General features: G+C 47.6%; 1 protein-coding gene across 20 annotated transcripts in view; it reads left to right on the top strand.

Moving 5' to 3' along the window:
- Nucleotides 1-24,895, top strand: part of LOC135915643 (uncharacterized) — a 92,103-nt gene that overhangs the window by 10,250 nt on the left and 56,958 nt on the right. For 17 of the 20 annotated variants that reach the window (XR_011508079.1, XR_011508074.1, XR_011508077.1 and 14 more), the window contains exons 4-11: nt 1,016-1,125; nt 2,426-2,551; nt 16,771-16,903; nt 17,809-17,950; nt 18,035-18,153; nt 20,749-20,876; nt 23,054-23,084; nt 24,099-24,233. The gene's annotated coding sequence lies outside the window, so the exon portion shown is untranslated. Of the gene's footprint in view, nt 1-1,015; nt 1,126-2,425; nt 2,552-12,552; nt 12,668-16,770; nt 16,904-17,808; nt 17,951-18,034; nt 18,154-20,748; nt 20,877-23,053; nt 23,085-24,098; nt 24,234-24,895 lie in introns of those variants that run through there. The other 3 variants (XR_011508076.1, XR_011508072.1, XR_011508078.1) reach the window with 3 other exon arrangements.

Here is a 24,895-nt window from a genome sequence, read left to right as displayed (position 1 = left end):
GCTGCGACGTCAGTGATTTGGACAGCCTCTGCTCATCGCCGGTAAATTGCACATTAGTCGATATTGACACCAGGGATTTATAAAGGAGCCAAAGGCTGGACTCTGTATTATATAGTTTATGTAGTTACATAGTATATAGTTTCTAGGACTCTTATATTGCGCCAATCAAAACCTCCATGCAGGAACATACTTTGAAATTCACGGCTTGACGCTGACGTATTGGCACTGGTGCTTCAGCGGCAAATAGCAAGCAGCTATTAGCAGCTACCGTTTTATTATTAGAGTATTGTTTTCCTAGTAATAATGATAATAGCCTATTTCATTAATGTCCATTTAGGTGTATTGAACCTTGAACTATAATGCTTTAACTAAAGAGGTTGAAGGACACTTAAGCTTCGCCTTTAGGAGTGGAAGGCTATGTCATTAAAAAAAACATGACTGCTTTTCCCATTTTCCGGCACATACACGTCCATTCACATGCCGGCATTTCCTGGCATGTGAATGGACGTGTATGTATGGGGCGAAGTCTGTGTCTTCTCAGGAAGGAAGGCTTTATGAAAGTGCACATTTTAACATTAAACGGCCGCACCGTGTTGTCGCCCTACGTTGTACTCAAGCCCACATTGTGAGGCGGCTGCCGGTATTAGCTGTTGCTGTTCAGTTAGGGGGCCTATATAGTACGGAAATGGCGAATGCTCTTGTAGCTGTGCGAACTCATGCTAGTACATGAGTTCGCACACTACACAGCTACACAGCCTGCACTATTCCAAGCTAGTGCATGTGCATGAACTAGCTTGGAATAGTGCATGCAGTACTAGAGCTTTCGAATGCACTAGTGTTTATTCAAGTTTACTCAAACTCGCGCAGTGTCTATCTCTACCATGGTGACTTAAATAGCGATAGAGGCAGTGTGTCCAACCGAGCAGCGCCAATTCTACCGGTGATGTCAATGGCACTAAACAGTGCTGCATGGTATAAATAGGCCACACACTTCATTGTCGTCCTTTTTACGCAGGTTATTCCAGTGGCGGAGATGCACAAAGCACACCGGCTGGGATGATTGGTTGCGTGCAGCGTGATCGTATGTTCCCCTGTTGGCCTTTCTTCTACCTGAGCATACCTGAAGTATGTTCAAAGTGCAAGATTTTTTTAAATATCCAACCTACCAACCTATGTTATCTAAAGTAAACTGTTAGGAAAGTATAGATGCTGTCTTTTGGTTACCGGTTTAACTTTTCGAAAGAATTCCTTAAGGTTTTAGTAATATAACCAAAATACTTGCTGACGATTATAAGCCAGCCATGGGGTTCTCGAGCTACACTGTATTAACGTGACACTTCCTTCGGACTGACGCACTTCTTTCGTCGCTCTGAATATCTTGTTTGTTTATTTACTGTTATACCTATGCATACCTTATGTTTAACTTGAATTATGCTGCCTCTTTCTTTTCGTGTTTTTCATTTTTAGGTTACTTTGCCTATCTGGCTTGTGGTGTTGTCGCATGTGCACATGCGTTGTAGGTTTCGTGCCCTGGTATCTTGATTATGCAAACTTCATTCACAACGCACTTCCGATGTTTGTCATCGTTATAGGACATTCTAGTCGATCCCTCGACCAACGTCGTGCTAAGCCTAAATTTGTGTCGACGCCCTCCAGATGCATTGCCGGTCTCTGTGGACACGCTAAGAATCCAGCTGGTGCTCTTCATCTTGTAGGCATGTGTCATTGCGTGCATAGTAAAATGCTGAGATAACCTCGTCACGCAAAACTTCATTGAGGCGCACAGTTCTTTAGAATGCGAGATAAGCAGTGCCGTATGAGGTCGTACCTAATTTCGGATAACCGGATTTCTCGCAGTGTGTGCTTAAGTAAGGTTCAGTATACATTAAATGTGATGTTTAAAGTATGTGTTTTAATGAGAAAAATAAAATCGAGCCACCCAGTGTGCGAGTGCAGAAAGAGAACATTGCGTTCTCAGACGGCCCACATCGTGCGCGATACGCTTCAATTATTTCACGCGAACACAGGTAGCGTTAATGGTAGGTCTACCCCGAAAAGGACTCGAACCGGCATGAGTTGCTCTTGTGCCATGCCGGGATTGCTGAGGTCGGCAAGTAAACTTAAAAAAGCCAGAAACCTGAGGATTATCGTTGGGTGTGTCCTCGTAACCCTAAAGGTATGCAGAAATGGGAGATTATCCAGTCGCTAGCTGCTTGCGACCTCATGAAATTGAAAACCCCTGCTTCGCTGTCACTGGATTACGTAAGAGTAATTACTAGCTAGCGTCCTCCTGTTTTCGCTTTGTGTGATGTCACGATATTTAAATGTGGACACTTCTTGCTTGAAATTGCTTGTAATCTTCCCGAACGACTAGACAGATTCGTAACTTAACGCATAATAAGCAAGCATACTTTTTTCTTTTCAGGTCAATGCCACTCGTTCTCGGGGTTTATGCACCGTTCTGTATTGGACGCCCAAATGGCACCTTTCCTGCATCTTCTACAAATACCTTTTTCTCGGCGGTGTGCAATGCACTTTTCCAGCCGTCTCGGTAAGTTCATAAAAAACGTCTCTCACATACCACAAGCGCAAGGCTTCGGACTGTACACCCACTAACAGTGTTATCTTCTGATGCCCAGAGGAACGGCATGGACGCGGAAATGCTTGTCGATTTTTATGTAATAGATGGCATCACAGCATTTAGCGTCTGTCAACACTGCACTAAGGTGACTGAATGCTTTCCTTCAGAGCATGCATGCCCCCTACACTGCAGTCACGTGGCGCCACCTGTTAGGGAAAAATGGGCATAGAGCGAGTTTAGCCGGCGCAAATAAACGAGGACGCAAGAACACATGCAAAAAACCCGCGCTGCATATATCTGTTTAAATATTTGCCTGTTTGTTTGCGAATACGTGTTTTGTTGTAGTTGTGTTCGCAGTTTATATGGATTATGCGTTCTGGCGTCTTCGCTATGTAAGCCGGTTAAATACCCAGTATGTATTGCGAGGTATCGCGAATTGAAGTACTGCTCTGTGTAAATGAACCCTTCACTGCCTCAGTGACCTCTCTAGGCCTAGCAGTGTTAAAACAGCCTATCTCTATAATTGCGACAAACACTGTTTCTAGTTTGTCCTCAGCGGTAAGTGAGACTAAGGTAATTTAGCCATTTACTTTTTTGCTCCTGACCAAGAACAAGAAACGCGGGTAAATTAGGATCGCGCAGCAGGCAGCTTGGGCAATAGCCCCGTTTATGTGAATGCGACAAGTGGAGCATCGCATCGCGTCAGATCAACTTCCTAGAGCATCGCATCTACAGAAATGAGGTGCTACGATATTGCGTAACATTAATGCGCCGGACAGGTCTGGATTGAGGAGTAAGTCGACGTTCGCAGTGCATGTACACGTGATCCCATCGCACGGGAATAATGGAGAAAAGAGTTTGTTGCGGATTTGCTGTTCTCACCGGACCGCGCACCGGCTTGCCCCAGTAAGCACCGGAAGCACTGCTTTGCCTTCGATGTGCGACACCGTGCGCCGCCACCATCGCACCACGGGTAACGCGCACGCATGCAAACCCTGGTGCATCGCATTACTCTTGATGCGCTAGGAAATGTGATGCGCCACTGTCGCATTCTTTCGCATTCACGTAAATACCGCTGTCGCCATTTTGTTAATGCAAGCGCGGCGTATACAGTGGGATCGTTGACGGTAAACATTACGGGAGCCGAGAAAACCACGCGGATGTGCCGTCATGGCAGCCGGTACCGGTAGCGGTCACGTTGAGACCTTCAATACCTTGACTCTATGGCGCAGTCAACCACAAAAGTTTTACCCAATTTCCGAGAAGCCTGTAACAGTAGTCAGTAAAAGCGAACATCACAATGTTCACACAAACTGGCAGAGGCTGTGAATGCGAATTCGGAGCTGCGTGATGAGGGTGCGCAGATATTCAGCATTTCCTCGGATCTCGCGCTGCGTAAAATCTTGTGGTTGATTCTATTGCTGCACAGTACTGCTGTGCTTTAAGGTTGGACGTGGCTATCGAATGCCTTATTTCTTCATGGATTTCGATGAAAACTGGCACAAATATTAACATTGTTTCCCCGATGCTTCCACAATATTTTGAGGTGGTGTTATGGGATAATTTTTTTCAGAATCTTACTTTTTCCGGAAGTCCTGAGTGCTTAAAAGTGCAGTCGAAAGCTCGTTGAGGGTACACAGCATATTTAAATGCGTGCTCAAGGTAGTGATTTTCTTGGTTTTATTTCTGCGGCAGGAAAAATTTTGGTATTGCAATTTTTTTGTGTTACTTTCACATGAAGCACAATTTTTGAGTCAACGAATAGCCACATCATAGATTTAGAAAAAATGGCTGTGGCTTAGGTAAGGTTAAGCCCAGGATGCGAAGCATACTAGCCTTTATTTTAGTTGTTGAACCACTGTTTAGCCTGGTGAACTGCTGTTGCTTGGCTATATTTGGTTCGGCTAGACGAAGAAACAACTCATGCATTACTGCTTCGCCTTCAAGAGTGGAACGCGACAGCGTTCCCGTCGACCCGCCAAGGGGTGTAAGGCAATGGTCTACAGGGCAGCGACTACGCGCCCCGCATTGGACGCGGTGAGCGTCGAGCAAAGCAGCGTTCGGCGCGGCAACGAAATGTGCGCCTGAGCAAGAGACGCACGCCTTAGAAACAGCTCGTTTCTAAGGCAACACCGCATTCACTAGAGGCGCTTTTGTACCGCTTTGAAGCGTCATACTCGTGGCTCAGTGGTAGCGTCTCCGTCCCACACTCCGGAGACCCTGGTTCGATTCCCACCCAGCCCGTCTTGCAAGAGTTGAGCCAAAGCCACTTCTCCTCTGTCGTGACGTCACGGTGTCACGTGGTTTCATGGCGACACCGCCGCGCCTGAGGAGCTGGGTTGAGCTCTCGTAATATGCTTCGCATAAAAGAGAGAGATGAAAAGGAAGCACGGCACGACCTGGCACTGTACTCTAATGGAGATGGCAAAGAAAGCGGAGTCAAACTAGACCCCACAGTAACTAAGATACTAGCTCCAAAACTGGGGGGAGAAAGACAAAAAGAAAACGTTTCGAGAAAATGGCTAAGTTCCACCTTCTCAGTAGTTTAAAAGGCAACAGATTTGTAGTCTTTGGTTTGTACTCTTATCCTTTGGCCTCTTATCTGGTGCACCTTCGTTCCACCTTTTTTTTTTGGATGGCATTATTTAGTTCAGCTCTGTAGAAAGCATGGTGCAAGGGTTTTATGCCTAGTGACGTGCAAAATTGTGTGTGCATAGAGTTCCAGTGTTCTCTCCAGCTCTCTCCAGTGCAATTAGTGAAGCATTGTTTTCTCTTGGCAGAATCAACCACGTGACTGAATTATCCGTCTCGGGCAGTCCGGGACTGACAAAGAAGTGTAATAATCGAAGAGGGCCTCTTACTGAATCGGGCGAATGGCTGCTGTGCAAATCGTCTCAAGGGTGGTTATGTGGGCCTGAGCTCTTGTGCTCCAATTTCGAGGAAAAAATGGGCGGCAGCAATGTTATATTAACCGAGATGTAACAGGCCCTCGAAATTTTAATACGGAGGAGGTGAGAACGCATGGCCAGTTTGCCTACGCTCATTATTTTTACAACAATTGAAGCTGAGTTAGCAGTAGTGAACGGGACTTTGCATGAGAGACAGATAACCAACGGCGATATTTTAGTACTATATATCGCTTTTAGAGGACAATATTTAACGAGAACGCCCTGTCGGACACGCCTTCGTTTTCTGCGAGGTACAGCGCTCGAATTACGCTGTTTTACTACAGTCAGCACTGTGAGAAAACTACGTCGCCTCGGACACGCAACGCGTCTTCCTCCAGTGTAGCGAAATCTCGCGAAAGTGAAAATGTCTTGCAAACAGATCGTTCGAGAGCAGCGCCCCAGGAGCTAAGCGCAGCACAGCTTAACATGAAAATTCATGAACACATGTTTCACGTGTTTATGAAGTCACCTTGTGGCTCGTTACACCTTTCGTCGCTGGGCCGATGCGAAGTAGGACCGGTGGTAACGCGGTGTAAACGGTGCTCGTAATTATTTAGAAATATGTTTCTAGCGTCTCGCGATGCTTATGCCGCGTTGCAAAACACTTTTGCATTCTGCGTTCACGTCTCGGTGCTCGACTGTGATGCGCGTCGTGTTCCACAGAGGAACGTTGCTTCGAGGACGTGCGCGGTTCGACAGTTCTGCTTTTCCAGAGCTCGCGGGAATATTCAGCGCGCTAAGGCCTGTGTCCACTTTCTGTGCTTGATGAGCCGCCTGACCCACCACAGCACCATCGTTACAGCGGGAATAGAAGCCGAGAAGAAACGATAGGAGGCAGTTTTGGACCCGAAGGCGAGGCATTGAAAGCGATTGAGAGAAAATCAGCAACGCTCTGAAAGCGTCCGCGAAACGCTGGGGTGGTGAGCATTGTATAGTGATAGTGATTTAAGGAAAGGAAGGACGCTTGGTTTTGAAACCCGTCAGGGAGCACGGCGAAGCGTCATCAGGGGAGAGGGAATGGGTAGTGAAAGATGATAAAGAAAGAGGGAGGATGTGGCCTAATAGACTCCACTATGCGCGACAGGTGGCAGTCCTCAGTAAAGTTGCCAGCGTTGTAGCGGGCGCTTATAGGGTGTCTATTCCCGTGGAACTTGTAAACTCCAGCAGGCTTCGCAGCGCAGGGAGCTGTGGACACACTGGAAAGTATTTAGCTTGATCCCTATCCGTTCAGCTCAGACCAATGGCGCAAGGTCGGGTATACACGCACGGCCGCTCTTGTGCGTGCTTTCAACGCTCACGCCAGCAGCGCAAGCCAGGAAACGCTGCGACCAGCCTTCGGGCTCCGACAGAGCCGATACATGGGATGGTGTGCGTGCTCTCGCGCGTCCATTTGACTTCGTCGTCTTTCGCGCTGCCCACTGCGCGTCTTGGGAGACCTTCTGAACCGCCACGCGCTGGGTGCGGGCTCCAGTGGCCTGCGGGGCTCGCGCCATGTGCTCGTGCTCGCCTCGAGCGCCCAACCTGCCAGCGTTCTTCTGACGTGTCGATCGAACGAGTATGGATGGATGGATGGAAAACTTTATTAAGCAAGTGAGTTTGGACCGTACAAGGTCTCAGGGCCACCGCACAGCCCTCACATTACGCGCATGTGTCCAGGCCACGTAGGGCCATGGCACTGGCACCCCGGTTCACACAGCGAAGTTGCGCGTCCGGGTCCTGCGACGCAAGGAGGGCCTCCCATTCCTCCCATGTACCGATGGCGGGCTGTCCGTGCGGGGGAGGATCGGCAGGGCAGCCGAAGAGGATGTGGTCAAGGGTGGCGTGCGATTCTCCGCAGAGAGTGCACTCTGGGGAAACATGGCGGAAGTGGGATAGAAGCTGAGGGGTAGGAAGAGTTCGCGTCTGGAGTCGCCTCCAGAGGATTTGTTGGGAGTGGGATAGGCGGGGGTGGGGAGGGGGATAGAGTCGACGGGCAAGGCGTGCTTGTTGAGTTAGTTCTGAGAACGTGTGTGCCCGCTCCCTCGAGAAATCCCGGCTGGGGTCGCCATTTGCCCGGCAAATAAGTCCTCGGGCTATGTTATCGGCGGCCTCATTTCCGGGATTGCCAGAGTGAGCCGGAACCCACACGAGCTCAATACACCTATCGGGATTTAGGGTGCACATTCTCAATATCTGCCACGCGGGGGATGGACGCGTCCGCGGGCGAAGTTAAGAATGGCTGTTTTGGAATCGCTTAGTATATAAGCCGCATTGGTTTGGGCAATGGCTATTGCTATAGCTGCTTCTTCTGCTTCTTCCGGGGTACAAGGTGGGTCTATCAAATGGGTAAATGGGGGGGCTTCTGGATGATAAGCCACAGCTACTGAACGGTCTGTACCACACGCGGCGTCCACCCAGCGCACATCCTTTAAAGTGCCATATTCTTTATGGAGAGCTTTGGCCCGCGCGACTCGGCGGGATTGGTGGTATTCAGGGTGGACATTCTTAGGAAGGGGTTTCAGGATAAGCGCGGAGTGTATGGCTCGAGGGAGAGAGATGAAGTCTGTCGTGTGTGCCGGTATGCGAATTCCCAGAGAATCCAGTATATATCGTCCAGTTTCCGTGCCAGCCAGACGAAGGTACTGTGTGTAGCGATGTGCATCTATAAGTTCTTGTATAGTGTTGTGCATTCCTAATTTTAAGAGTCTGTCCGTGCTAGTGCTCTTTGGTAAGTTTAGCGCTGCTTTGGTAGCCATGCGGATAAGAGCATTGATCTTGTCTTTATCCGAACAGGAGAGGTTCAGGTAAGGAGTGGCGTAAAGAATGCGGCTAAGCACAAAGGCATGCAGCACCTTCAGATTATCTGCTTCGTCTAGACCGGCTCGTGAATGTGAAACCCTTCTAAGAAGATGGATGACTGAGGAAGTGGACTGTTTTAGTGCTTTCAGGGTAAGGTTCTTTTTCCCCGTGTCCTGTAAATGCAGGCCAAGAATGCGGAGGGTAGGTGTTTGCGGTATGGGAGTGTCATGCAGGTAGATAGTGATGGGGGAGGTAGGGACGCGCCGCGGGCGGATTATGAGGAGTGCTGACTTTGTGGGGGAGCATTCAAGCCCAATGTTTGCCGCGTGAGTAGCGATAGTTGTAGCGGCTTCCTGAAGGGTCGATTCTATGTCGCCATCCGAGCCGTATGTGGTCCAGACCGTTATATCATCCGCGTAAAGTGTGTGTCCTAAGTGCGGGATGCGGCTGAGAGCCTTGGCCAGGGGGATGAGGGTGAGGTTGAAGAGGAAGGGAGATAACACCGCCCCTTGCGGGGTACCAATGTTACCAAGCGTGAAGTGGGGGGTTTGTATATCATCTATATGCAGTGAGGCTGTGCGACCGTTTAAGAAGGCCCGGATATAGTTGTAGGTCTTAGGCCCCAAATGCAGCTCTTGGATGCCCTGCAGGATGGCGCTGTGTGTAACTTTGTCGAATGCTTTGGTGAGGTCGACTGCCAGGATTGCTCTGGTGTGATGTAACATGTCATTGAGGATAGCGTGTGAAATCTGCAGTAGGGCGTCCTGTGCCGAGAGGTGGGATCGAAATCCTACCATAGTATGGGGATATAGTCCATGGGATTCCATGTGTTGCGTGAGACGGGTGAGGATGACATGCTCAAACAGTTTGCCCAAGCACGAAGTCAGCGAAATGGGACGGAGGTTTTGGGCGTTAATGGGCTTGTTTGGTTTAGGGATGAATATTATTTTCCCGTGCTTCCATTCAGCAGGTAGCACCCCCATTTCCCAGCACTCATTGAAGTAGTCGGTGAGAAGGGAAATTGAACGGTCATCTAAATTTCTGAGCATGACATTTGTGATTTGGTCCTCCCCAGGGGTTGAGTTTCGGAGCTTGATAAGGGCTGCTCTGACTTCAACCTCCATAATGGGGGCGTCGAGGGAGGGTTGATCGGGGCCTACATAGTCGGGATATGATACAGCTTGGCCCACAGTGGTATAAGTTGATTGGAGTTGGCGTAACAGTGCTTGATGATTTTGGCGATGTTTATGGGTAAGTCTTTTTAGTGTGAGCCGAGTTTGCTTTTTAGTTTGAGTGGGGTCTATCATATGTCGCAAAAGATGCCAGGCCCTGGTGGAGGAGAGATTACCTCGTAATCCGTCACATAATTGGTGCCAGTTAGATTTACTGAGTGCGGCACTGTGTTCTTCTATTTGTTTCTGTAGTTGCGCTAATTTTAGCTTAAGTTTCCGATTTTGCTTCTGGGTTTTCCAGCGTGTGAGGATACTGCTTTGAGCTTGTAGTAGGTGCGCTAAGCGACTGTGTGCAACGGGAGTCTCGGGGGTGGCATCTAATGTTTGCGTGAATGCCTGGACATCCTGTTTCAGCTCTGTCATCCATGTGTGGAGGTTAAAGGGGGATTCTAATGTTTTGGCCTCTCTGTGCTTCCGAAGATTATCCCAGCTGGTAATCCTGACACGGTAGGCTTTAGCTTTTATGGCGAAATCAAGCTGTATAGTTATGATATAATGATCACTGCCCAGGGCCTCATTTGAGTTTGTCCACACTGGTGTGGGAAGGTTGCGACCAAAAGTAAGATCTGGGCTTGTGTCGGCAGTGACACTATTGCCGATTCTTGTAGGTGTGCTCAGATCATTATATATGGACAGGCCGTGCATCTGAAGGGTGTTGTGCAATTCCGCTCCTCTCTTGTTAGTGCGTGTGTACCCCCAGTCTACATGTGCGCAGTTGAAATCCCCTAATATAATGAGGGGGTCCTTTTTTGCAGCGTTGGAGGCGGCTTTAATTAGAGAGATTAAATCTGAGACCGGTTGCCTCGGGAGGAGGTAACAGTTGAGGATGAAGAGGGGTTGAGATCTGTGAGTGGAGGGGATTAATTCTATGAATGTGTGAGCTACCGGCGAGGTTAGTACATGACAAGTGTATGGTACGAAATGTTGGAGATACGTCGTAACCCTGGGGCTTGGAGTGGTGTCGGAGGGTACCAGAGCGTATCCTGGCAGCGATAAATTTGTGCCAGCATCCTGAAGTGCTACTATATCAGGGGGTGTGGAGGAAGCAGAGAGGAGCTGCTGCAGGGGGTCTCGTTTGCGACGAAACCCCCTGCAGTTCCATTGTAGGATGCTTAATTGGAGATTATTGCCCGTCAACTGGGCCATGCTGAAGGGTGGGGGGGGGCGGAGGATGGGAGCAGCTGTGGGGTTGCTAGCTGGGATATGTGAAGGCATTCCAGCAATTATTTGTGGAATTTGTTGTAGAATAGTAGAGGTTACCTGACTGATAATAGTTTCTGTAAGCTTAGTGATGGCGGCTTCAATGTAATTTTGAGTCTGAGCCAGAATACTGGCTTCGAGCTGTTGGGCAAATTTTTGTAATTTAGAATCCATGTCTGGAATGTCTTCTGATCTGCGTTTCTTTTGTGGAGGGGGTGTGGAGGGTTGGGGTGTAGGTGAAGAGATTTGGGGTGTTGGTGAAGGAGTGGTTGGAGAAACGGTAGGAGGGATGGAATTAATGGCTGCCCTAAGATGCCTTACCTCTTCCCGCAGGAGAGCTATCTCTTCCTCCCGCTGTGAGGTTTGGGGTGTACTGGTGGGCTTGGTCCAGGCTCGCTGGCGATCTTGATGAGACACTAGCGGTGGAAAGTCCTTTGGCGTGGGCACTGGTTGCTTGGGTTTCGACGCGGTCTGTCTACGAGGTGGAGGGGTCCTGGCTTTGCACGAGCCGGTACCGGTAAGGTGGGAACCACCACAAATAATGCAGCTTGGCGTGCATGGGGTCTCTTGAGGGGTGTGCTTCTCGCCACACCGCGGGCACAGTCCAGCCTTCGGGAGAGGGCACACGTCGTACCTGTGTCCAGGCTTCCTGCAGTTTGTGCAGGCATCGGGGCTTCCCTGGTATTTGGTGCAGCGGTGTACCACACACATATATTTAATTGTGTGAGGCACGGGACCTGAGGCAAAAGTTATTAAGATGGACGTTGTTTTACTCATGCGTCGGGCCGCTATAATGTTAGCGTCCGGGTTTCTGTATTGTAAGTCAGTTAGGATTTGTTCTGGTGTCTCGTTCCAGTAGGCCCGGGAAATGACGCCCTTGACTGCCGCTGGAGGGGCCGCGATGTACGCGGCTACCGGGTATTGTAGTCCATCTAAGGTAATTTGCTGGATTTTGACCAAAGCGAGAGCTGTTGCCTCCGCTACCGTCGCCACTGTAAAGGTGTTGTTAGTTGGATGGATCCTTATGTGCAACTCGCCTATCACTGAGCAGCTGAGGGTCGAGTGAAGTGCCTGCAGGATACTGGGAGCCGGGATCTTCTCCAGGGAGAGGCCGCCTCGCGGGCGAAAGACTACTCTGATGGTACCCGCCGGCAGTGCGGCGAGTTGCTTGCTTCTATGGACGACGACGCGCGTCATGCGTAGGAGCTGTGGCGTCTCCTTGAACGCGCTTCGTTTGTTCCCAGATGCAGCGTCCGGTGGCGCGCCGGCGTTGCTGGCGCTTGGTTTAGGTTGAACGGTGGCCGATACCGGGTGTTTTGGGGGCGAATTCGAATCCGTGGTCCGATTACGGTATGCATGGAGCACAGTTTTCCACTCACCAGGGTGGCAGTCCGACGGGTTCGAGGTCTCTCCATCCACGGGCTCCTCCATGGCTGTTGGGGAGTGAGGAACGCGGCGCACCGGCGAGGCTCGCCTCGACAAGGCGAGGCTTAGCGCAGCGGCGTGGCTGCCAGAGACATTTTCATCAGGTAGCTCACCGAGGTCATTGGACACATCCAAAAGATGGTAGCGTTTGGGGTCCGTGAACCTTCCAGGATCCGTTGAGGGCCTTGGTGGGTCCTAGAAAGGACTTAGCTGGGCACAGGAACCAGAAATTGGCGGAGCCGATAATAAACGCGTCCGCTCACTCGGGCCCCTTAGCGGCCGATCCAACGAGTATGGACGCGGCCTTTTAACCGGTGGCCCTTAACACGCTTGCGGCGTTGGCCGTTCCCGGTTACAGGTGAAATCGGAGCAGGGTATGGAGTTCCGACTACTTATCCCCTACGACAGTTCGCTTGCGAGAAGGGGGACTGGCATGCGACGAAGCTTGCACCACTTCGACGGGTACCGAGAACGTCACTGGCTGACGGCTGATCGTACACACGGTGAGGGTTTCTCTTGGCATATCTCTCCCGCGTAACCTTGGAAGCGGCTGTATTTCAGGAGGTTCGCGGTATATCGTTTTCCAAGAGGGAAGGAAAGTACGTGGCTTTTCTGCAGCCGCTGTGACTGCCGTATTTCTCGAAGAGATGTACTTGCGACGCAGCCGGAGTCGTTTGATAGTTGACGCTAGAGTTAACGCATAAGGCGTCGTATATGTGGTGTCGTCTGCGCGACCCGCTTGGTAGTTATGGCGTCATGTGTCTTTGTTTTAAGTTGAATAATTAAGAATATAATGGATTTGGAGGTGTGTTGTATAGGCAGCTCTAATCAAGCAACTGAAGTTAAGTGCTGATTTCTAAAGACAGGAAGGCGAAGTGAAATTGCGTAAAGTATTAGTCTTGGTTATCGAGTCGAACGTGCGGGAAAGGCACATTTAGATTTCGCGAATAGACATATATAGTATCGAGCACCTCCAATATACGTTCCGTCCAAATTGATTGCCACACCTAGTGACAGTTCTGCCTGTCAGTGTAAGCATACATCTGAAAGCATAGAAGGGTAACCCACGTAATTCTGTAGAAGTCCTTGGCGCATGACTAATGGCCTTTTCACTCGAGTGCCGCTTACCGCGGTTAAACTTAACGGTGGTGTCTCTTTTAACGAAGTTTAGCGCCAACCACAGTATTCCGAAGCTTCCATTCCATTCCCAATCACGGTTCACGGCGGCGATGAGACGCAATTCCAAAGTTCCACTGGAGTTGCAAGGTAATGTCGCAAAAATTTAAAGCTAGTTTGGCACGAAACGAGCATGGCGTGAAGAGCAGGAACGCCTGAATATTCGTCTGAAGCTTCGGCGTATTCGCCAGGCGATAGCGACGCAGCTCGCGTTTCTGAGAGTGCTGCAGCAAATTGATACAGTGTCCACTAACCAGTGCGTGTTTTTGACAGTATAATTCGGCGTGGAGGTTTTCTTAACTATTTCTCGCGCGTAGTTGGTTTAGCTCAGGCAGCAACCGGCAACGCTCGCTCACATTGTCGAGGTTCAGCCACCTTTGATTTCCCTTGTGTGACCCTTCGTTGGCCGCAAGAGTGCCATTGCGCTTGCGTCTTCTCTGGGTTGATAAGTGCATCCGAGTATTTCAGCACAGAGGAGCCATATTCTAAAATGGTTACCACGCTCTCCATAAGTCCCAACATGACAATTTGCCCGTTCTTCGTTGACCTTCCTCAGACCCACACTGCACTCCGTCATCTTATCCGTCATCTTGACCGCTTGTCGAACGTTGGTTAACCTAAACCTAGAATAAGCCAAGCTCGGTTTTCAGTCAGCCGGGGTTAGCGGTCTAACGGACGTTTCATCTGCTGGTTAACTGCGCTAAATGCGTTTCGCGATGACCGCGCTTGTGTCAAGGTCGCCCGTGTTACAATCGGCATACAAGGCTCTTAAGTTCCATTTCTACGTGGGGTGTCGGGCTCCGACTCTGCTTAAAGGCCAAACTGCACGCACGTTTGCTGGGCCGTCAAAGCTCGTGCTCGCACGCGTCCATTTGGCTCGCATTTTCGTCTTGGTAGACATTGTGTCATTTTTTTTTTTCAGGCAGTCAGAGCACCTGTATTTTGTCTGTAGATCTCTTATGTTCTTGCCGTGCTTCGACGCGTACGATCTGTGCGGCAGCATCTACGCATGTATGACGCGCCTACCTGTCATGCATGCGTAACCGGCAGAATGAACGAAGAGCGTAGCTGGGACGGCGGACCGCTCAAGCCAGTGGGGCCCTGGACTAAGGGCTCCACCCACTCGCTTTCCGCATTTTTTTTCTTTTAAATAAACGTTTTGATACTGGGCATGAAAGACGGTGGTCTGCTCTCAGGAAAGGCGTCTCGTCGTTACCGGAGACAAACTCGAATGCGAAAATAATTTCTGTCCTACTTTGCTCTGTAACTGAGAGGAAATCGGACAAGTCGTCCTAGCGTGCTTGGTGCAGCGGTCATCTGCACTGCACCAGGACTAACCGTGGTGGGGCCGGGTTTCCCTCTGTAGCTACAGGCATTGACGAAATAGAAATATGCATAGAAATTTTAGTGTTCATAGACATGTGAGTTGGAAATAAGCGAATGCTCTGCCTGGAAATCTTCATTCTGTGTTTGGAAAGTTTTATGGACGTCTCCTTTGTCTGTTGATGTTATAGAAATCGACGGAAGTAGGAAGGGACGTCGAAACTGTTGTATTCCTTAAAATGTATTTACCATTTCGCGTAGAAATCGATCGCAGAATTCCTTTAAAGTTGCCCCTGACGTTTTCACGCACCACTTTTGCATATATATAGAACTAGGTGAATACAACTCATACATTACTTGGAATTTCTAGAAATGTGCATTAGACATGCAGGAGAAAAGCGGCTGATTTCTGCAAAAGCTTCCAGGCAGATTCCTTTAGATTTATGCATGCATTTATCTTGAAAGCAGAATATATGCGTGCATCCGTATTACACAAGCAATATGCAAATACACGTGGTCAACACCTGCATGCACTGTGGAAACTATACGCGGTTTCAAAACTAATATAAGCTAAATTAGCGCGAAATAAACGATGGCGTCATGGTGGAGCAGATGCAGATATTTTGGGTTATGCGACATATAGCTGCCTGTGGGCTCAATTCAGTGTTACTCCATATATTGCCTTTCCAAGCATCCGTTAATTTGCTTGAAGATTCAACATTACATTATTTCGTTTTCTCTTCACTGGGGTGCTGTCCTGTTATGTGTGTAGCGTTAGCGGCACAGCACTCATCGCAATCGACGCGATTGATCTTAGTGAACAAACAAGTCCGCATAGATTTCGGTGCTCGTAGATTTCGTTACACAAAGATTTAGTTACTCATAGATACCGTTACTTGTAGTTTCTTATCCATCGACTTCATTACTCATGGATTTCGTTACTCATAGACGTCGTCACTCATAGATTTCTTACTCATCGATTTCGTTACTCATAGACGTCGTTACTCATACACGTCATTACTACTAAATGTTGTTACTGTTGTTACCCTCTGAGTCACGCTTGCATTCCGTGCTCCTTTATTATAGATACTACACGTGCACAATGTTCGGTCGAATATCTGTGGTGGTTCTACCAGTGGCAAGCTCAAATCGCTTCCACAAAAATTTTGCGATCATTTTCTGGGGGGGGGGGGATATATATTTGGGAGGTTTCTACTTGCTGGGGCTTAGGTCTATTCTCACTTGCCTGCTTTGTGTCCCAACGTTAGACCAACTTTCACGACATTGAATTCAAATCTAAATTGTGTATAGCCATAAATCTACCGCTTTTTCTAGGGTTGTGTTTATAGAGTTTACGAACATTACTCGACAAAAGCGCAAGGACGACAGCCTTGTGACTTCTGTAGGCGTTTAGTTGGTGTCGCAGAAGAGCATCTCAAGTTTTGAGGAGTGGTAACCCCAAGTGACAGCCGAGAGAGCACTTCCATGCAGAGGATTCAATTACACCATCTCTCAGCGCAGCTGCAAGTTGAGCCTGCTGTTTTCTGCAACTTCTTACCTCAATTATTAGGATGTTACCCAGGGAACAAACTGTCACGCTCAAGGGTGCGTCTAACACCTTGGGGGAGCTCGAAGTCTCGCGCGCTAGGGAAACATTGAACTATTTCTTACTGAAAACAAACATTTACAGCAGCACATTCCTTTTAAGATAACACTGCATGAAATAGAAATAAATACTTTGCCAGGATCATCAGTGGCCATGAACGGTGTAATGGCTCTCAGTAACCGTCAAATACGCACTGGTCCAAGAAGCCACCAAAATTTACATGTGGCAGGATAGCCATTGGCGCAAGGAAGAAGAAAAAATAAAAGAAAAAGTGGGCCCCCGACTGCGTCACTTGTGTTTTGCAGAAAGCGCTCATAAAACCGATGCGACTAATTCACTAAAAATGTAAAATAGTCGGACTCAGGAACTCTTCGTATTCCAGCAGGTTTTGTCCTAAGCAGACAGTCGGCAGGCGTTGGTGTTGCTAAGCGGCCATCATTTGTCTTGGTCATAGCATGAATTAAGCTCTGCTACAACGCGATTCCGCTCTAATAAATGCAGGATCTAGCTGCTCACTCGAAGAGCTGCTGGTCTATCTACTTGCTGGCGACCTGTTTGCCAAGACATAGCACCTTCGTGGCGCGCCATACCACGGGCGCCTTGTGGGCCTTCTCAGCAACACGCCATGAGCTCGGTACGTCTCTTCATCTTCGGAATAAGCAACCGTATACGTCAGAAACCGGCGCTCCCTGATAACGAAAAGTGCAGTGAAAGCTGAACGTTTTCGCGCTTGACGGAAGTCGGACATGAGGATTAGATATTGCTTCATACTTTCAATAGAATAAGCGCCAAAAAATTACAGCACACAAGAAGAAAACCAGACAGGACAAGGCGCTTCTATTGAAAGCTATGCACCAACTAGCTCCACAACGTGTTTTACTGCTTCATACTTGTTTTGAGACCAAGTGGGCAGTTGCGAATGCCTTGCAATCTTTCGCGGTGAATGCCTCTCGTTCCGACTCTCGTTAATCGCATCATTTGCTTGTCGTCCGATGTCGCTATGTCGTAGGTGGCCGAGTACCATGAGCAATGTGCGTTGGCAGACCGGGACGGGAACGAGATGTTGCTTATCGCAAAATAAACTTGAGCGATTTATTTACAACACGAGTGAAGAATTTCGATTTGAGAATGGAGAGAGTAACAGTGCACACAGCGAGGCTGCTTACACATACCCTCGACGTGTGAAAGTTGAAGTGGTCATGGCACCTGCGTTTGGTGACACGGTATGCACGCCATTGTCTTTCCTCTGGCTTCTCTCATGCGTATGAATTACTAGAGCTGTTTGTGTCTCAGTCTTTCTTTTCGCAGTACGGTGAAATTGCGAAAGGAAAAATGACCAGGACGACGTTTTCAGAAATACTTATACAGCTCAATATTTCGATGTTTCCTGAATGGCTTACCAAGGCTATATTTCTCCGCGGTGTTCTTTGTGCGAAACTTCGCCAAATTCCTTGTGCTGAATTCTTTGTACTTACAGTTTACAGCTTCAGGCTACACTCTGCTGGATGACACTGTTTCCTTTGCCTGGATCCTGTGCAGGGGTCAAGTGCATGAATGACCACAACGTGGCGGCATAGCCATGCACGTCGACTGGTGCGCCCTCTGTCTACCCACTATGGCCGTGAGTGGCGTCCTCCGCAGATGTGCCGTTGTCTGCTCTTCGGCGATGGTGACACTGATGGTTAGTATCGACTAAATTGATCACAAAGAAAAATTATAGGCTTATGAGGAGGCTCTTTAGTTCAATGCTGTCGTTTCTGTGCAGACTGGGCACCGGCGAGGAGTACCTTCAGGATTCGCTGCAAGAATCGGTCACGTGCGGTGCCGCTATTACCTCGTCAACGACTGTTGCATTCTTCAGAACCTTCCTCCTGTCACCAGAAGGTCAGTATGCCGAGAATGGAGTGCAGATTGCGAGCTACTGACCTTACCCTATATATAGTGTTCCCTCCCGAACAAGACGGTATAATAACGTGAGTGCTTCATACTATATGAGATTTTTTTTTGAGGGAGTAATCTTACTTGAAAGATAGTAACGATACCATTTACGCCTATGTTAAAGAAAGCAACGCCTTTGACTTACCTGTTTTTAATATCCAACAATGAATCTGTTAGGAAGGCAAAGAACGGTTACCAAGTGACGTTGAAGACCACATTTTCTATTATCAGCGCGAATGCCTGCAACCATAACCATTAGGACGCAGCTCTAACGTTAGAAAAAGCCACATTTTACCTTCAAAGCACAAAACAACTCCGGTATGACATGCATGAATACGACGAAACCAGTTGGGAAGTTTGAAAGGAGAAGCATCGTGACCTGTTTGAAAAACCCATTGGGTGCCAGTTCGCATGAAAGATGCTTTCGACCGGCCGTCGAACGTTGCAAGGCTGATAAATATACGCTTACTGGCATATATTTTAAGATGTGCTCACACTCTTGCTGCTAAATTGATATGGACGAGGTATAAAAGGTTGACCGCGTCATAAAGGGCACTGGAGATGCCTTTAACCTGCTGATCTGGCAAAGTTGACTCTGTCGAAGCAATCTTCAAAAACTGTCTGAATGTGGAACAGCCCTCATAATTCGCAGCATTTCATGAGGTTACGAAATACGGCCGCGACACTTTAGTTTGAAGACCAGGCACCTCGAACTCATGTCTGTTCAGGACCATTTGACGCGTGTAATTCCTCGCGAGCTCGAAGCAATGCCTCCAGCCACTCCTCGCCAATATTTCCAGGATGCCGCAATTATCGATCTCGCTTATACAATGAGTGTCCGACTAGACGTGACGAATTTGGGCTTTCGATCTTTCTGCCCCGTGTGGGAGGCTGTGGTCAGTCAGGACCACCCACATAATTTTCCCCGTTTCCCACCTAACTCGAGTTAACCTGACGACAGGTCAATCTGTTTGTTGTCACGGGCTCAGTCTCTGGCCATGGTCGACCCGCCGTGGTTGTCCAGTGGCTATGGTGTTAGGCTGCTGAGCACGAGGTCGCGGGATCAAAACCCGGCCCCGGCGGCCGCATTTCGATGGGGGCGAAATGCGAAAACGCCCGTGTACTTAGATTTAGGTGCACGTTAAAGAACCCCAGGTGGTCTAAATTTCCGGAGTCCTCCACTGCGGCGTTCCTCATAATCAGAAAGTGGTTTTGGCACATAAAACCGTATAATTTTTTTTATCATGGTCACCCAGCGGAAGTACCACCGTCCAGAACCATGGGTCCTCGCCATTTCAGTGCATGCCCTTGTAATGTGTCAAATGCGCGAATACCGTGGTCGCATGAGTCAGCCATTCGGTAACCCTAATTGTCCAACGGGTATCCAACCGGTGCATTACATGACCTGCCCAGCTGAATATAATAATCTCTACCCGTTTGCTCTGTGATCCAGACCGCTCTATTTCTGTCTCTTAACGTTATGCCTAGCAATCTTCGATCCTTCCATCGCTCTTTGCGCAGCCGTCTTTATCAGTCTCAAAGTGTCTGCCCCGTAGGTCAGCACTGGTAAAATGCACTGATTGTACACCTTCCTTTTGTACACCTTCCAACATCTGTTCTTCGCAATTTGTCCAAGATGTAACACCATTTTTATTGAATGCATTATAACACTTGTTTGTGTATGTTGTACCTCACCCCTTATGTACTACCCCTACACGTGATCATTTTATTTGCATTACTTTGCCATGTTCGCATTTTCTAGTGACAGCGGCAACTGTGTTTACTTACAACTGTGTTACAATATTGATACCAAGAGAAGGGAAAGGCAGTCGACAAGGCTAGGTGGAGCGATGAAATTAGAAAATTCGCGGGCGCTAGATAGAATCCGTTGGCGCAGAATAGGGGTAATTGGAGATCGCAGGAGAGGCCTTCGTACAGCAGTGGAGATAAAAACAGTATGATGATCATGATGATGATTATGATGGGTCCGCCCTGTTAAGGTGACGAAGAGAGGCTGAAGGGGTTGTGCAAGTACGACGACAGTTGCGCGAGGTGTGAAAGCGAAGCACGAAGCGCTCAGTCAAAGAGTGACCTACATGGCAGTGCCCAACAGAGAAAATAAAAACCACGAGCCATTCCACGCTGTGAAGGTGGATGACCACCGAAGCTGTGTAGCACGCTACAAAGAAGTCGCACAGTTAGAAAGGTACAAATTTCATCTTTCGATGTCGCCTTAGAAGTCCAAGATGACGTTATGTGACAACAGTATTCAGTTACCCTACGTCTTGATTCCTAGCGATGTTACTGCAGGTTGCACACACGATAGTTTCGTTTTCAGTATGCGCAGCATGTAATTAAACATTTCTCTTTATTCCATTTGTTCTATACCATTTTTCTCTTTCAATGTGTTCGTAGCTTAAAGGCCCGATTTATTACCGGTTATGCTTTATGCAGCGCGTCAAGGCACAATACTATTAAACTGGTCAATTTATATATATTTATCTGCTTTATGTAACCTGAAAAACTGTGTTGTCTTCCTAGGCACAAAGACTATAGTCGACCGCCTGACTTGTGAACTCGTTCTTTCTGGAACTGACTGGCACTCTATACATGGCGACCGGGAGCAAAGCGACAGTGAGAGGGCGCTAGAAGACTTGGCGAGTGGGTAGGTGCGTGGTTCATTCCTCACCGCTTTCGCAGCGCGAAGGATCACGGGTGTGGCACACGTATTCGATTGCTATATTCATCGGACTACCGAAGTGTACGTGCGTGTATCGTTGTAGTGAGAGGACGGCATTTCATACTTCCCGGATTTCAAGGCGCATAGCTCAGTGCAGCACATCGCGGTTCAGTGCAGCAAGTAACTGGTGAAACACGGTATTGTAGAAAATAAGAGTAAATGAAGTCGTGCAGTAAATGTGTTGGTAGGGTAACCCCTGATGCATTGCCTTAGGGAATGGGTGTGAAGAGAAGCGCAGTCTGGGACGGCAGTGAACTAGGCGGTGCGGTGAAGCTAGGAAAGGATTAGGCATAAGGTGAGGTCAGCCGGAACAAAGGCAAGGTAACGGAGATGGCTGGCGTTGGTGCTGCATTAGGCATAAACACGCTGCTGATGTTCATGATGATAATGGCGACTTAGAGCTGATAATTTCGTGACGTTGTACCAGTAATGGTCCATAGAGGATATTCTCACCCAATCTCGATTGTATTTTTACTTGCAGATCGACGTATTTACGTGTCCTGCTCTAAATATGGGTCATGAAGAAACGAAATTTCTTGGGAGAGAGAAAACGAGAGCCTATTTCAAAGCAGAGGTTTTCGCCGGTGTCCGCTGCATTAGGCATAAACACGCTGCTGATGTTCATGATGATAATGGCGACTTAGAGCTGATAATTTCGTGACGTTGTACCAGTAATGGTCCATAGAGGATATTCTCACCCAATCTCGATTGTATTTTTACTTGCAGATCGACGTATTTACGTGTCCTGCTCTAAATATGGGTCATGAAGAAACGAAATTTCTTGCGAGAGAGAAAACGAGAGCCTATTTCAAAGCAGAGGTTTTCGCCGGTGTCCGTACGACCTTTCGCATGCTATTCTGCAAATAAACGTGAAAGGATATATGTCTTGACAGTGCGTCTCCGTTCAGACCCGTAACTTCACATGTCCTAATCTACATACGCAACGTATTACAATCAGCGGGATGCCTTCTATTTACTGATATCCTTCACAAAGAGCCCTTGCGATTTCCTACTTTGTCATCTTCTATTCTTGTTGCTTTGTGTATTCAGTCACGTGATCATTTTATTTGCATTACTTTGCCATGTTCGCCATTTTTTTTTGTGATAGCGGCAACTGTGTTTACTTAATCATCACATCAGCCTTAGAAATCGAACTACGGCGCTTCTGCCTTGACAAAATGCAATGGAAAATTCAGTTTGTTCGGCATAATAATACGCCTTTAGCGCATACACGTCACTTTGACGCTGATTTTTCGGGGTTTTGTGGCGTTTTGGGACAAAGTGGGCGCCGTGTGAAAACGTTTGATCAGTGGCAGAGTATTACGGCAAAAAAGGCATTGAATGAGAAATAATTTTTCTTTCCTTCGGTCTAATCATGTATAATCAGTTTGCACACATCACTTCATATGGGGCGTTCTCGCGGTTTTCGTGACGTCGCGTGAGAGACGGACGAAGTGGCCCGGCAAAATTTTGGGCCAATAAAGGAGGGCTGATGCGGAATAGGAGTAGAAAAGTATGGAATAGCTATACGTTATAGCGCCCCTGTTCGGTGTAGTGCAAATGAACATGACATTGAGAAGAAACATAATTCCACTTTTTCTGATGTCTTGCTCATTTGAAGTGCCCAAGTTCAGTTTCCAAGAGCGACACGCATAATTTTCGGTAATTTTGATACAATCTGTGTTCCTCTGAGAGGTTGCGCTTGTGCGTAAAACATTGGTAGGACACACTTATCTCCTCATTACCGGAATCAGTCAGCGTACAGGGGGAGCCCTCACTAACGGAAATATATGATAGCACGCAGTTCTTCCGCGGCAAAATTCTTCACGAACAATATAGGTTTCTATTATTACGCGAAGATCTATTCGTTCTTGGCAATTCCCTTTACGCCTTTATTTAAAAATATTGAAATCCATATTTTAGGATGGCAATGAACGACAGCGTTGTTTGCTTACGTCACATAAATTGCTTTTTGAAAATGAAATGTTTAACGGTAATGTTAACTGCTTTTCCAACGTTAACAGCTCTGACACGCATGTATTAATGCAGACGATGGGGCAATTATCATTCATAGTTCTTAAGAACTCGATCCTCTTCGTTTTGCAGGAATTCGCTGTGCAGTTTCGGATGCCACGGGGTAAGGCAGCAATTATTATATGCTAGTTTTCCTTTCACCGATATAGAATCTACGCTACACGAATTAAGCGATACTGTCAGTTTATACGTGTGGCTTTGCTACCCACAAGTCAGTTACTCAGAGAAACGAGGCTGTTTATTCGTTATAGTATGAAACTAGCTCGTTATATCGGTTATGTCGTCGGCCTTCATGGCCAATATTTCCAGCAGATATGCACAGCGCCATGGCTGTTTCTCAAAACTGGGTAACCGAAATTCAAGCAAAAATGGAAGAGCATCGCCGATTGACTGCGACAGTACCACGGTGTCCCTGCTTGAAGTGCATGCCGTAGTAGTGCAGCAAGTTTCCCATATTAAACGTTTGCCGCTATTGGATGCTTCTAACTACAGCAACAAAACGATACGAAAAAAATTGAACACGCGTCAATTCACCAACGAGCGTTAGGACGAAATGAAAGACTCGCGGCAATACAGTTAAGTTGCACGTTCACGGATCACTGATGAGCTTCGTGAATGCCGTGAGCAGGGGAGAAGAGGTCGTATATCGTGGGCTTTCGTCGTTACTATGAATGGCGGAAGCAGATTCCTAAAATTTATATTAGAAGATACAATTTTCCCCCCTTAAGTAATTTGAAGCACGGCTGTTCATATTTAGAACCTCGAAGACTGCTTCTTTTGTGGTGTGTTGGGGGGAGGGGGAACAAGCGAAGGAAAAATACGGTCTTGTTCGAGTAGAAGGACGTGCGCATAAGGTTATGGTTCAACACGATATTTAATAGATCCCTGAAGTTGGAAAAGTTTAAAAACATGATGCTTTATTTTCAAACACAGCGCTGTATGCATAGTCTGCAACAGCATTACATTTTGTTTTTCTTTCAAGCTGACGGCAAGCTAGCTGTCGGAGGTACTCAAGGGTTTTTTAATTGCCTTGGTGTCAGATGTAGGCTTGCCTGATTGTTTAACTCCGGAAACCTATGTTGTGTACGTATACTTATCTTTACATATATATATACAGAAACCGTATACAGAATTTGAAGAATGGAATCCGAAAGTTCATTGCCACCAGCAATATTAAGGCTTCATGTAAACATGGCTTGGAAATCGCTGAGCCTTCTACAGCCATGGATTTCCTGTCATCGGACGACTATCGGCAAGTTGGCCTCCTACATGGTGCTTGTTTCGCCTGGCAATGCCTGTATAATTTGTTGATTGCGATTTATATAGGATACTGAAATTTCTTAGAACGCAGGCAAAAAAAATATAACTCCGGAGAACGCTGGTTTCCTCGCTGTTCGCATTCGCTACCCAGAAATAGGGAGTCACATATGAAAGAAATCTAAGAGTGCGCACCATGTAGTTCAACATTGCATGTAATGGATTACTCGGGAATCTCGAAATTTTAACTCATTAATCACGAAATGAGCGGAGTGACACGTTCCAAGATAATACTTTCAAGGTGTAGTTGACACATTGTGATTGGACCTACTTTTGTTCAGTGCAAATTAAAGAAAGGAGAAACATAATTCCAGTTTTTTTTCGTCTTGCTCATTGTCACTACCAAAGTTCAGTTTGATAGCATCTGCATTCTTCTCAGAGGTGGCATGTGTATGTAAAACATTGGTACGACACACCTACGCTCCTTATTACCCGGATAAAGCAGCGGAACTCCACGACACCAGATGGTCCCTTAGTGTCAAAATCCTACAGGAGCAATTTAGGCTTCCATTAATGCTGCAAGACCTATTCGTCCTTGGCAATCGAAAAGATGTATGTTTTCGATCGCGTTGTTTCTGTACGTAACCTTAACGCCGT

The sequence above is a fragment of the Dermacentor albipictus genome, chromosome 8, assembly GCF_038994185.2.
Source record: "Dermacentor albipictus isolate Rhodes 1998 colony chromosome 8, USDA_Dalb.pri_finalv2, whole genome shotgun sequence".
Lineage (NCBI taxonomy): Eukaryota > Metazoa > Arthropoda > Arachnida > Ixodida > Ixodidae > Dermacentor > Dermacentor albipictus.
This window is presented reverse-complemented; position numbering and strand designations above follow the sequence as displayed.